Source organism: Mirounga angustirostris, unplaced genomic scaffold (assembly GCF_029215605.1).
Source record: "Mirounga angustirostris isolate CCGP_5_RB_7025 unplaced genomic scaffold, mMirAng1.0.hap1 SCAF_8, whole genome shotgun sequence".
In the NCBI taxonomy this organism is placed as follows: domain Eukaryota; kingdom Metazoa; phylum Chordata; class Mammalia; order Carnivora; family Phocidae; genus Mirounga; species Mirounga angustirostris.
The window spans coordinates 109996718-110009389 of NW_026991716.1; positions in this window are offsets into that span (position 1 = coordinate 109996718).

A 12672-nucleotide genomic window follows, 5' to 3' on the forward strand; every position below is an offset into this window, starting at 1 on the left:
TAGCTGATTACAGACACTGACGATCAGAGGTAATAAAATGTGGAGCTCTGAGTATGCTCTGAGCTGCCTGGATATAACTGGAAAACATCTGAAAAGTTCATTGTTTAAATAATCCTGGTCTGAAAATGGGCCATCCTCTATCTCAAGCTTGTGGCATTAGAAGAGCAGAATGTACTGGTCTACATATAATAGAGCCTCACATCCACGAGCTCTTTCAGGTAGAGCAGGTTATGAAATCATGAGCAGTACAACAGACCGTGGAGGCGCTTCCTGCATCACAATGACAAGCTGAGGCAAAACACAATGGAGTACTATTGCTGGGACTGTAGGATGATCACAAGCGACAGAACATCGTAGTGTAAACTAAAGTACGATCATGTGAAGCAAGAGGAAAAAAAACCTATTGTCAACTTGAAAGCCAGGCAGAGAATATTCCCAATGGGCCAATTCATACATATTTCATAAAACAGGACTCAGGAGGACAAGTGGTAAAATCTGGGCACTTATGTGCTACTCATAGAACATGAACAAATGCCTGAAAAAGTGAAAATATTTTAAAAAAATACATTTTGCCGATATAGAGTTGTAGAGATGAATTTGAAGCAGGGAAATTATCATTAAGCAATATTACTACTTTCTAATTTGTAAAATTCAACAAGAAAAAGCTAAATAGGCCCATAGAAAAAGTGGGCAAAAGATGGGATGAGAAAAGGCAATTATAAGTACAAATGGCTAATAAATTTACAAAAATGTTTGTCCTCACAAGAATAAAAAATGAATATTAAAACTTTTTTGATTCATCAAATTAGGGAAGACACATAGAAACCATTAGACCAGTGTTAGACCTAGAGGGAGAAAATAGACAGTCATTAACAGCTTTATGGCAAATTATTGCAGATTTTTTCACAGCAATTTGAGTGTATATATCAAAAATCTTAAAAATGTTCATGTCCTTGGATCCAGAAATCCCAATTAGAGGAATTTATTTAAAAGACATAACTGAGGGGTGCTTGGTTCAATAGATTGAGTGTGTGGTTCTTGATCTTGGGGTTGTGAGTTCAAGCCCCACATTGTGTGCAGAGATTAGTTAAATAAAAAAAAAACTTAAAAAAAAAAAGACATAGTTGAGCATGAATGGTAATATAGGGTGGCATGGAGAAAGTTCTAATTAGATTTCAGTTTTGTTTCTTTTTCCTACTAAAATCCTGAATTGGGATAATTCCCGGCTCCCTCCTCCAAGATTAACCTATAGAAAAAACACCACGAAAAAAAGAAAAAAATGGAGAAATCTCTGGGGTGGCTGTCACGGTCAGTGATGGTGGCTTTTCCTTGGAGCAGGAGGTAGCCAAGCAGAGAGAAAAAGAGCCTACCTTAATTCCTGCCATTTACTAAGGAAGAAATCAGGGCAGCGTACAAGATGCCTGCTTAGGAGTAGCTGAGGATAACAGGAGGGAACGGATTGACTTCTGAAGTCACATCCTCATGTTTCTTCTTCCAAACTACAAGGATCAATCAATTATAATCTAAAGAGAACCTCTTCCATATTCTGTTTCTCTCTGGGTAGCAAAGGATACAATCCTCAACTAAAGAGTTGTTTTACTAGGTAAGAAGTAATTGATTGGGGTTTTCTGTTGGGGTTGGGGCTTTTCTACTTAAGGCTTATCTACTTCTCACCCACAAATGCAGTCTGACACTATGCAACGAAAGGAGTTAAGCTTCCAGGAGAACATGAGCTTACGGACAAAACACAGTGGGCAGAGGTATTTCAAAGGCAAAGAGATATACTGGATCGTGGATTACATTAAAAGTGAAATCATTAGAATAAATGGTAAAAGAAGTTATAATTAGTCTATAAACATACTGAACAAGATAAGACATTACTAGCATAACACAATAAAATATAAAAAAGTACCCAACAGAATTTTGGGTATGAGAATTACAATGGCTGAAATAAAAAACACAACAAATCAGGGGCGCCTGGGTGGCTCAGTCAGTTAAGCATCTGCCCTTGGTTCAGGTCATGATGCCGGGATCGAGGCCCTCATGGGGCTCCTTGCTCGGTGGGGAGCCTGCTTCTCCTTCTCCCTCTGCGTGCCCCTGCCCCTGCTTGTGTGCTCTCTCTCTCTGTGTGTCAAATAAGAAATAAAATCTTAAACACACACACACACACACAATAAATCAGATAAGAAACAGAATGGATACTCTTGAAGGACAATTTTATGAAATTAGAAACCAGATGATGAAACGATTTTAGTGATGAAAAAAGACAGATAGAAAATGTTAAAATAAAAGCTAAGAAATATAGAGACTGCTAATACCCACAGAAAAATGGGACTGAAAAAGCATTTTAAGATATTTAGATAACATACATTTCGCAGAATTTTAAAAAATGATGAAAAACAAAGTAAAGTAGAAAAGAGGAGGGGGGAAAAGAGAAACTCACACTTAGATATATAATAATGAATTTAAGAACATAACAAATCATGATACATTCTAAAAACTTGCAGAAAAATATCAAATCACATATAATAATCAAACATCTTAGATATTTCACTACTAAGTTTTCTCAAAGCACTGAAGGAAAACCCTTAGATCCTAGAATTTTATATGTAGTCAAACTGTCAATTAAATTTCAGGACATAACTAAATATTTTTTCTGAACTCTAAGGCCTTCAAAATTTTGCACAAAGACTAGCATTGAATGAGTTTTGGATCAAGTATTTTAAACAAGAGAAAAGGTAAGTCCAAGAGATGTTGCAAGAGATCTATGAAGTTCATGTGGGCAAATGAATAAAATTAATCAAAAACCTTGGTAAAATTTCTTTTTGTCTTAGAAAAATACCAAAGATAAATGATGAAAGTATGTATGTGTATAATGTATATTGTAAATATATAAATATATGTGCACATATTTTATATACCATATATTTATATATAAGTATAACTTAAAATATGTGAAATATGTGTATTATCCAAAATGAAAATGGTAGGTAGTATCAACATGATGGGAGCTGGAGGGGTTGGAGAATGAGTTAATATATTATTGAGGGAGGCTATATTTTTAAAGTAGAGAAAAGTCTAAAATTCTGGTAAACTGTGACAAAAATGAAATAAAAAATTAAGATGGTAGAAATAGATGAACAAGAGAGTTCTTATATCTATAATAACATAAAATAATCTCTACAACATAAATTATTATTAAGGTAGGAGACAGTCAGTACATGTATATTCAATCAAACTGGAAAACTTGAAATAAAGTCATAGAAAAACATTTACCAGAACTTACTTAAGATGAACTATAAGGCTTCAACCATCTTTTCACTATTTTCTAATTTAAAAAGTAGTTAAACATCTTCACACAAAAGAAACAGATTGTAAAGGCAGATTTTATAAAAATTTTAAGAAGCATATAATTGTGACTTTATTTGGACTCTATAATGGAATAATGGATTAAGTGCAGATATTGTCAGTGTATTCTAGAAGTGTGCTGTCTAATATGGTAGCACCTAACCATATGTGACTATTCAGAATCAAATAAAATTCAAATTCATTTCCCAGTTACACCAGTCACATTTCTAAATCTTCAGTAACTACCTGTGATTACCAGCCATCATACTGGACATTACAGATAACAGAACTTTTCCATCATTACAGAAAGTTCTGTTGGGCAATGCTGTTCTAGAGATCAGAACCCTAATAACAAAAACAAACAAAGCTATCATGAGAAAGTAAAATAAAAAACCCATTTTACATATGAATATAGATGTAAATATCCTAAACAAAACATTATCACATTGAGTCAAATAGGAGTTTAAAAAGAGAAAAAACATAACTCAGGCGTAACTAAAGAATATAAGGATTAATTAATATTAGAAAAATTCATATCTGCAATTTGTCATACTAATATATTAAATAAAATGTAATCATCCAAAGACACAAACAAGATATGATAAAATTCAACATCTATGATTAAAAGAAAAATTAAAACTTAGTAACTGAGAATATAAAGTAACCACCTTTAACACTAATAAAATGTTTCTACAAAAATTAACCACTATCATCTTCTAACCACGTTAGACAAGTTGGTACTGGATTTGTCTTCTCTTTGTAAACAACTGAAAAATAAAACAAAAGAAACAGGACGCAGTACCAGGAAACACAGGACTGTTATCCCCAAGAAAAGCAAAACATACAGGATGAGCTCTCAAGGTGCCCAGGCTTCCTGCCGCGAGGCACTTTCCTGACCACAGGTAAATAAGGGGAGCCCAAGCAGAGCATGGCAATCAAGTTGAGTGCAGGAGGTAGAGCACAGAGTTTAGGGAGGTCAGGCAGCAGGCACTTGGATCACAGAGTATCAGAAATCTGTACAGAGTTCCCCGGAGTCTATGCCTTGACACAACCTAGGCAAGCGTAAGAAGGGGAAACATCAAAAGGCTGGGCAAAACCAGCTCCACGTAGCTGAAGCTTAACGATACCCAAGAAGAAAGGGCACTGACATGACATTCATGCAGAAAATATGGAAGACATTTTTCCTCATTAAACAACAACAACAACAACAAAAAAAAACCTTTAAAGTCTAAGTGACTGTTTAAAACAAAAATAATAATTAGTTGGCGGGGTGGTTTATAACACATGTAGAAATCAAGTATATGACAAGAGTAGTACAAAAGCTCGGTGGGGGTGCGCCTCTCCCACTTGGGTCCTAGACTCACCATGACTAGGTGAGAAGGAAGCGCATACCCAACCCATGACCTGAAGTTCGGGGCATGCTGGGACTTGGGAGCTCATTTCTTTCCCTAGCTCCATATGTGACTGGAAGTCTCTACTGGTCTGCATATCATGTGTGGACCAGGTGCAGAGGGAGAGGAAAGAAATGACCAGGTTGGTAAAAGAGGGGTCAGTGCTTCTCAGCAGGTGGTGGTGGCAAGCCATAGACAGTCCTTTGGTTGTGTCCAGTTGAGGGAGAGTTCTGGTTACTGTGACCATGGGGGTAAACTAGCAAGCTGAACTGTCCAGTGTATCAGTATTTTCATGCCTTAAAGATTAAGAAAAGTTATTTATCTCTGTGCAGTATGAACAGGTCTTCAACTTCTGTTGTACCTCAATTTACTACATTTTATTCTATCTATTCTGAGCATAAAGATGAGCAATGGACAATGAACATGGAGAGGTTTGCAGAAGTGCTTGTGGTAATATAATTGGTGTAGGTCCTGCAGGGCTTTCTGCAGGTGTTCCTCTAAAGCATGGCTACTAAACATGAAAAGGACATCTGTGTGTGTCTAGCAGAGGGTGCCATTCAAAGTGGAGCACAGACTTTCTCAGGAGCTTGCCTTGATTCATGTGCTTTGGAAGAACTGTTTCCAGACTGGAAGGAGAAAGGGACTCGGAACTTCTATAACAATTGGAATTTTAACAGAGAAATATAGAATTTGGAATTTTAACAGAGATTTGGAATTTTAATAGAGAAATATAGAATTCCTAGGCCATATCTCCCAGGTCTTTTAGTGTATATTTATGGCATTGTATTTTACACTTGGGACATTTAGTGACCTGGATGGAAGAAAAAACAGAAGCTCTGGGTGTTGAAGTATACCTTACCTGGTTATCCTGCTGATGAGGTCGTTTTCAGTACACTCAACATTGTAAGAACACACATTCTTTTCAAGTGCTATTGAAATATTCTGCAAGAGGGCACCTGGGTGGCTCAATCAGTTAAGCATCTGCCTTTGGCTCAGGCCATGATCCTGGAGTCCTGGAATTGAGTCCTGCATCGGGCTCCCTGCTCAGCAGGGAATCTGCTTCTCCCTCTGACCCTCCCCCGTCTTGTGCTCTCTCTCTCTCATTCTCTCTCTCAAATAAATAAATAAAATCTTTAAAAAAAAGAGAAATATTCTGTAAGATAGGCTATATTGTCAACCAAAAAATCAAACAAACAAAAATCCAAAACAAAAAAAAAAACAAGCCTTGATATAAAAAGGATTTAAAATATGTAATATATATTCTTTACAGTAACTCACTCCAGGGTCTATAGAACTAAATTAAAAATCAAATAAAAAAGATATCTGGAATATCCCCCCTAATATTAAAAAAAATGACAACACACTTAAATATCTCATGAGCTAAAGAAGTGAGCACAATGTAAATTAGAAAGAACTTGTATTCAATTTGAAGCGGGGGAAATCGGAGGGGTAGACGAACCATGAGAGACGATGGACTCTGAAAAACAAACAGGGTTCTAGAGGGGAGGGGGGTGGGAGGATGGGTTAGCCTGGTGGTGGGTATTGAGGAGGGCACATTCTGCATGGAGCACTGGGTGTTATGCACAAACAATGAATCATGGAACACTTCATCTAAAATTAATGATGTAATGTATGGGGATTAACATAAGAATAAAAAAAAAGAATTTGTATTCAATGAAAATAAGTACAACACATCAAAATTTGTGACGTGCAATTAAAGCAGTGCTTAGAAGAAAGTACACTTGTATACACTTTTATAAAACTTATACACTTACATAAAAATTTTTAAAAGGCTCACGATTAATGGCCTAAACTGTCTTCTGAAACTATGAAAAGGACATCAAATTAAACACAAAGTACGGTAAATAAAAAGGAAACACTAAAAAGTGTAAATCAATTAACTATAAAATGAGTGAACAGCAAAAAAAATCAACAGAACCAATGATTTTCAAAAGTCAATACAATTGATAAATGTGCAGTTTGACTGGTGAAGAAAAAAGAATAGGACACAAATTACCAATATCAGGAATGAGACGAGATATCACTATATATTTTACCAACATTAAGAGATAACAAGACACAAATCTATGCAACTTTGAAAACAGGTAAAACTGATAAATTTCTTGAAAGATTAAAACACAAAACTGGCACAAAAATAAATAGAAAATCTGAATAGTCATATGCTAAATAAAGAAATAGGAGATGTAATTTAAAAAAAATCTTTCCCTACCACAATAAAAACTTTCCAGGCCCAGATGTTCATTAGTGAATTCTCTCAGACATGCAAGGAAAGAAAAATACAATCTTACACAAACTCTTTTCTGAAAATAACAGAAGAGAGTAATTATCAAGTCATTTATGAGGATTGCATAACCCTGTTATCATCACCAAAAACAGGAACAGGAAATTACAGTCCAATGTGCCTCATGAGCAGATACAAACTAATTGTAATATTAGCAAATTGAATCCAGCTGTATATAAAAAGGGTCCATGGAGCTTCCAGATTGGTGAATGCATGCAGGAGTGTGTTGCATCCAGAGAGGTCAAGGAAGCTCCATGACCCTCCCCCCATACCTTGCCCAAATGCATCTTTTCCATTTGACTGTTCCTGAGCTGTATCCTTTATAATAAACCAGTAAATATGTGTCTAAAAAAAAGGGGGGGGGTCCTACAATATGGACAAATATAGTTCATCGTAGCATAGTGACTTAATTTGCTCTTTGAAAATTAATTAATATAATTTATTATATTAACAGAACTTGGGGGGAAAATGTAAGATCATCCCCATAGGTTAAAAAATCTCAGCTGACAAAATTCAGCACATTTTTGTGATTAAAAAGAAGGAGACCAGGAATTGAAAGGTACTTTCACAAGACGAAAAAGTACATCTGTGAAAAATCTATGGGTAATGTTTAATGGCAAGGACTGCATTTCACTTAAGACCAGAATCCAAGCAAAAATGTCCACTCTTACCACTTCTGTATTTTATTGGAGGTTGTAGGTAGTACAAATAAAATAAGAAAAATAAAGTTGTGCAGATTGAAAAACAAAAAATAAGTGTCTTTTGGGGCGCCTGGGTGGCTCAGTCGTTAAGCGTCTGCCTTTGGCTCAGGTCATGATCCCAGGGTCCTGGGATCGGGCCCCACATCGGGCTCCCTGCTCTGCAGGAAGCCTGCTTCTCCTTCTCCCCCTCCCCCCTCCTTGTGTTCCGTCTCTTGCTGTGTCTCTCTTTGTCAAATAAATAAATAAAATCTTTAAAAAAAATAAATGTCTTTCTGCTCAGACAACATGATTTTGTAGATAAAAATACTAAATAATCTTAAAAAAGAAGCTACTGCATAAATTTAGCAAGACCAAAGGAAATCAAGATCAATATACAATGTTTAATTGTATTTCTCCATACTAGCAATGAACAATTGGAAATTACATTAATTTTTAAAATCTGCTTACAATACTCTCCCAGACATAAAATTTTTAGGGATACATCTACCAAAATATATGTAAAAGATAAATACTGACAGCTATAAACATTGCTAAAGAAATTACAGAAGACATAAATGAAAAGGTATATCATGATTATCAACTAGAAACTTCAGTGTTGTTGAATTTTCAATTCTCTAAATGAATGCAATTCTAATTAAAATCCCAGGAGACTTTTCCCAGAAACTACAAGAGTCAATTTGTTAGGAAGAAATAGCAATTATAAATCAATTAACTTAAAATTATAAATATGTACACAGCTATGAATAGAGCACCAAAATAAATGAAACAGAATCTAACAGAATTAAAGGAAGGAATTTACAGTTCAACAACATTAGTTGGAACTTCAATACCACACCCTCAATAATGGAGAGAACAACTAGGAAGAAAATTAAGAATGACCCAGAAGAATTGATTAACATTATAAACCAACCGAGCATAATTCACATCTATAGAACACCACCCAACAGCAGAATTACATATGGAATTGTAATTGTTAGACACAATTAAATTTAATTAAGCCCTAATAAGTAATGGGATGTATTGCATACAAAAGGATTTGCAATGGAACTACCTTGTGAACACCAACACTCTATAATATACTTTAGGTTGTGTGAACATGGATTTATTTATTTATGATTGTTTATACTCCAATTCAACATCATGAAAGCCAGATGGCATGTAAATATAAATAACAGTGCAACAATATTCAAAGTGCCCATCCAGTGGTCAATTACCTGAGCTTAGAGGAAGAAGAGTTCTCATGTAGATATGGAAAGCTGCAGAGAGAAGGGATTGTGCTGTGTTGAAGGTAGGTTAACATTTTAAAAATTGTGATCAGAAAGGAAGCTAAATCCCACACAGAGAAATGTATACTAATCAAGAGGAAAGTATTCCTTTAGCATTTGTAGGAAACATAACGCCTAGTTTGATTGAGAGAGATTGTTTCAAAAGTTTTTGTTTTTTGTCGTTGTTTTTAGTAAGCTCTATGCCCAACATGAGGCTTGAACTCTCCCTGAGATCAAGAGTCACATGCACTACCAACTAAGTCAGCGCCCCTCAAGAAATTTTTAGGTCCAGATTATGGCACTTCTGAATGCCAACCTAAAATATTGGAGTTAAAGAAGGTTGATTAAAAGTCTTGTAGTCTGGGATGCCTGGGTGGCTCAGTCGTTAAGCATCTGCCTTCGGCTCAGGTCATGATCCCAGAGTCCTGGGATCCAGCCCTGCATCGCACTCCCTGTTCAGCGGGAAGCCTACTTCTCCCTCTCCCACTCCCCCTGCTTGTGTTCCCTCTCTCACTGTGTCTCTCTGTCAAATAAATAAATAAAATCTTAAAAAAAAAAAAAGTCTTGAAGTCTTATGGAAAATGACTTTGAGATCATGTTTCTATGGGATGGTCCTAAACTGACTCACTAGTAATTCTTTCCACTCTCTTCCAAGCCCCTTATAGTTATTTTAATGGTGAAACACTAATAAATTGTAGCAATGTCCCAGTCTTTAATATTCTAGAATTTTGCAGGTTTTTCAATTTCTGTTTAGAGTGTTCTTCCCCTAGTTTCCTTGGTTATTGTCTGTTTATCCTAATATTCTGCAAGGTCTTCCCTGACTCCTACTCTGGATTAGGCCCTTTTCCTAGTTCCTAGTCTGGATTAGGCACTCTTCTTATTTATTGCATTATCTCAAGAACATAGTTTATATAAGAAGAATGATTAGAATTCATATAGGTAGCTTTGCTATTAATTGACCTTCGTTTAATTGCTTATGTAAATATCAAAACTAAAGATAATCCTATGAATAACTGCGATAAAAATCATATCTGTCTTTAATAGTGCATAAAGTGATTTTTTTCCCAGAAGTCTTCCATAGGTTACTGTGAAGTTTCTTACCAACAATAAAATATGGGACAACTAGTATGTAAGACTGTAATCATGAACCTCTTCTGAATCTCTTGACTAATAGGAAAAGTGCTAACATGACATTAATGTTAATACACGTAATTATGAAGATAGTTTTGATGATGATGGTGATGGTTTTTAACAAAAGTGAAAAATATTGAGTTGATTACATTGTCAATATATGTAATAATTTAATTCTTGTCCTTGAAAAATATGCTTTTATTAGTGAGAACATGGTTATGGAAGTTGATTTGAAAAGAGACTGCTTAGACATAAATCTGTGCTAATAAATACATAGGAGGCACTGAAAGAAGTTTTAAGAAAGACTGCCTATCAAGTATTTCTCCATACTTGAAAGTCGTGTTGCTGACACATCATCAGATGTCTAATATTAATCTGATGACAGTGGTCATGTCAACAGTGGTAAACTCTATTCTTCAGTGTCTTCAAGCGACCAGATTCAATGAGTATTTAATGCATATATCTAAATATATCTGTATGTATTTAATCATATATGTATTATAGACCTTAGATTAAACTGGAATTATGTTTTTATGAATAAATAAGATGTATTAGGATATTTATAGTCAATCCTTATCCTACCATTTCATTTAACAGTCTTGTTTTATAGAAATAAATCATAATGCTATGTATAGTCTTTAACTTCTTGAGTGTGAATGCTCATACTTTCACTACATACACTTAATGTGTTTGATTACAGGATATTTGGCTCAGACTCTACTTAAGGTTACAAAATCAAATATTACCTTTCTAAAATCTGAAAAAAAATTTTATTCTAAATTGCTAGTGTGTTTGTATCAATTGTCCATTGCTATGTTACAAACCACCCCAAAACTTAGCAGCTTATAACAACATTCACTTACCAAGCTCAAAATTTGTGGGTCAGCAGATAAGGTTAGGCTTAGCTGGGCAGATTTCTGTTGGTCTTGCCTTGGCTCAGTAATGTGACCTCAGCAATCTGGTGGCTAAATTGAAACTGGATGGTCTAGAACGATCTCTGTTTTGGTGGATGGTGGGTGTTGTCTGATTCTCTACCACATGCCTCTTCAGCAAGCTAGATGGATGTCTTCAAAAGGCCAACAGCAGAAACTGCAAGGCGTCTTAAGGTCTAGGCTGAGAAATTGCTCAGCATTGCTTTCACTGCATTCTATTGGCCGACGCAAATCACAAATCATCCAACACCCCCACCTCCACGAGGCTAACGCATGTCAGGTGTAAGTGTGAAATACTGCTGGGGGATCTAAACAGGCCGACTCTCCCCGAAGCATAGCACACCACAAAGGGAAAATCTAAAGATGAAGATGGAGGGAGACTTAAAAAAATTGTCTGGCAAACCAGTTCCCAATATAAAACACAAAGTATCATTATAGGCATTTGAAGCCTCTGGTTCACTGAGTGCAACCATAGCAACAACACAAATATCACATCCCCACTAAAGGCCTAACAGAAAGTCAGGTGTGCCCACATTCAAGCCAAAACTATGTAACTCTAGTGTTTATCTCAAAAACCATTTGTCATTTTCTGGCCTCAGGGTTTCCTTGCCCTGAGATGACCTAAGTCCCAATAGCTCAGAATCCAGCGTAACCTTTGTACAAAGGTAGATTAATATTTGTTATTCTGTTTGATATGTTGCCATGTTCAAAACATCCGAGGCATAAGAAAAATCAAGGAAATAAATGTACTTTCAAAGCTACAAAGAAACTAGCACCAGATTCAGAAATGTCCTGGATGTTTAAACCATCTCAAAAGGATTTTAAATATGTAGGTTAATATGTTAAAGTCTCTAGAAGAAGAGGTGCTCAACATATAAGCTCATACAGGTAATTTCAGTAAATAGATAAATAAATGGAAATGTTAAAAATCAGAACAGTAACAGAGATGAAGAATGCCTATGACAGGTTCATCAAGACACTTCGCTAAGGCAACAAAAATTGGTGAACTTGAAAATAGGTGAATAGAAATTACCCAAACTGAAATGAACAAAAGATAGAGTAGGGGAAAAACAGAACAGAGAAAACAGAATGGGGTGAAAGAAATATCTGAAGTATTAATTGCTAAAAATTTTCTGGAATTAATGACAAACATAAAACTGCAAGCCCATGGATCACAGAAAACACCAAACAGGATTCTTAAACAAATAATTAGTATATTTCATTCGAGCTGCTGAAAACAAAAGACAAAGAGAAACTCCTGAAAGTATCCTGAGAAAAAAATATACAGTACATTGTCCATTATTCTTCAGAGTAACCGAGCTCCTCTTTCTATTCCTGCTTCTCCTTACACTGGCCTATTCAGAATACATCTCATTTGCTAAAGATAAATGAAATTAAGTACATTGAAAGGATTATCTACCGCGTGCAATGTGCTAAATCACAGAAAATTTGTGAAGGGCAGAACTTGAACTGACATAGAAAGTATGATAGTGTTTTGTTTTTGTTTTTTTTAAAGATTTTATTTATTTATTTGACAGCAAGAGAGGGAACACAAGCAGGGGGAGTGGGAGAGGGAGAAGTGGGCTTCCCGCCAAGCAGGGA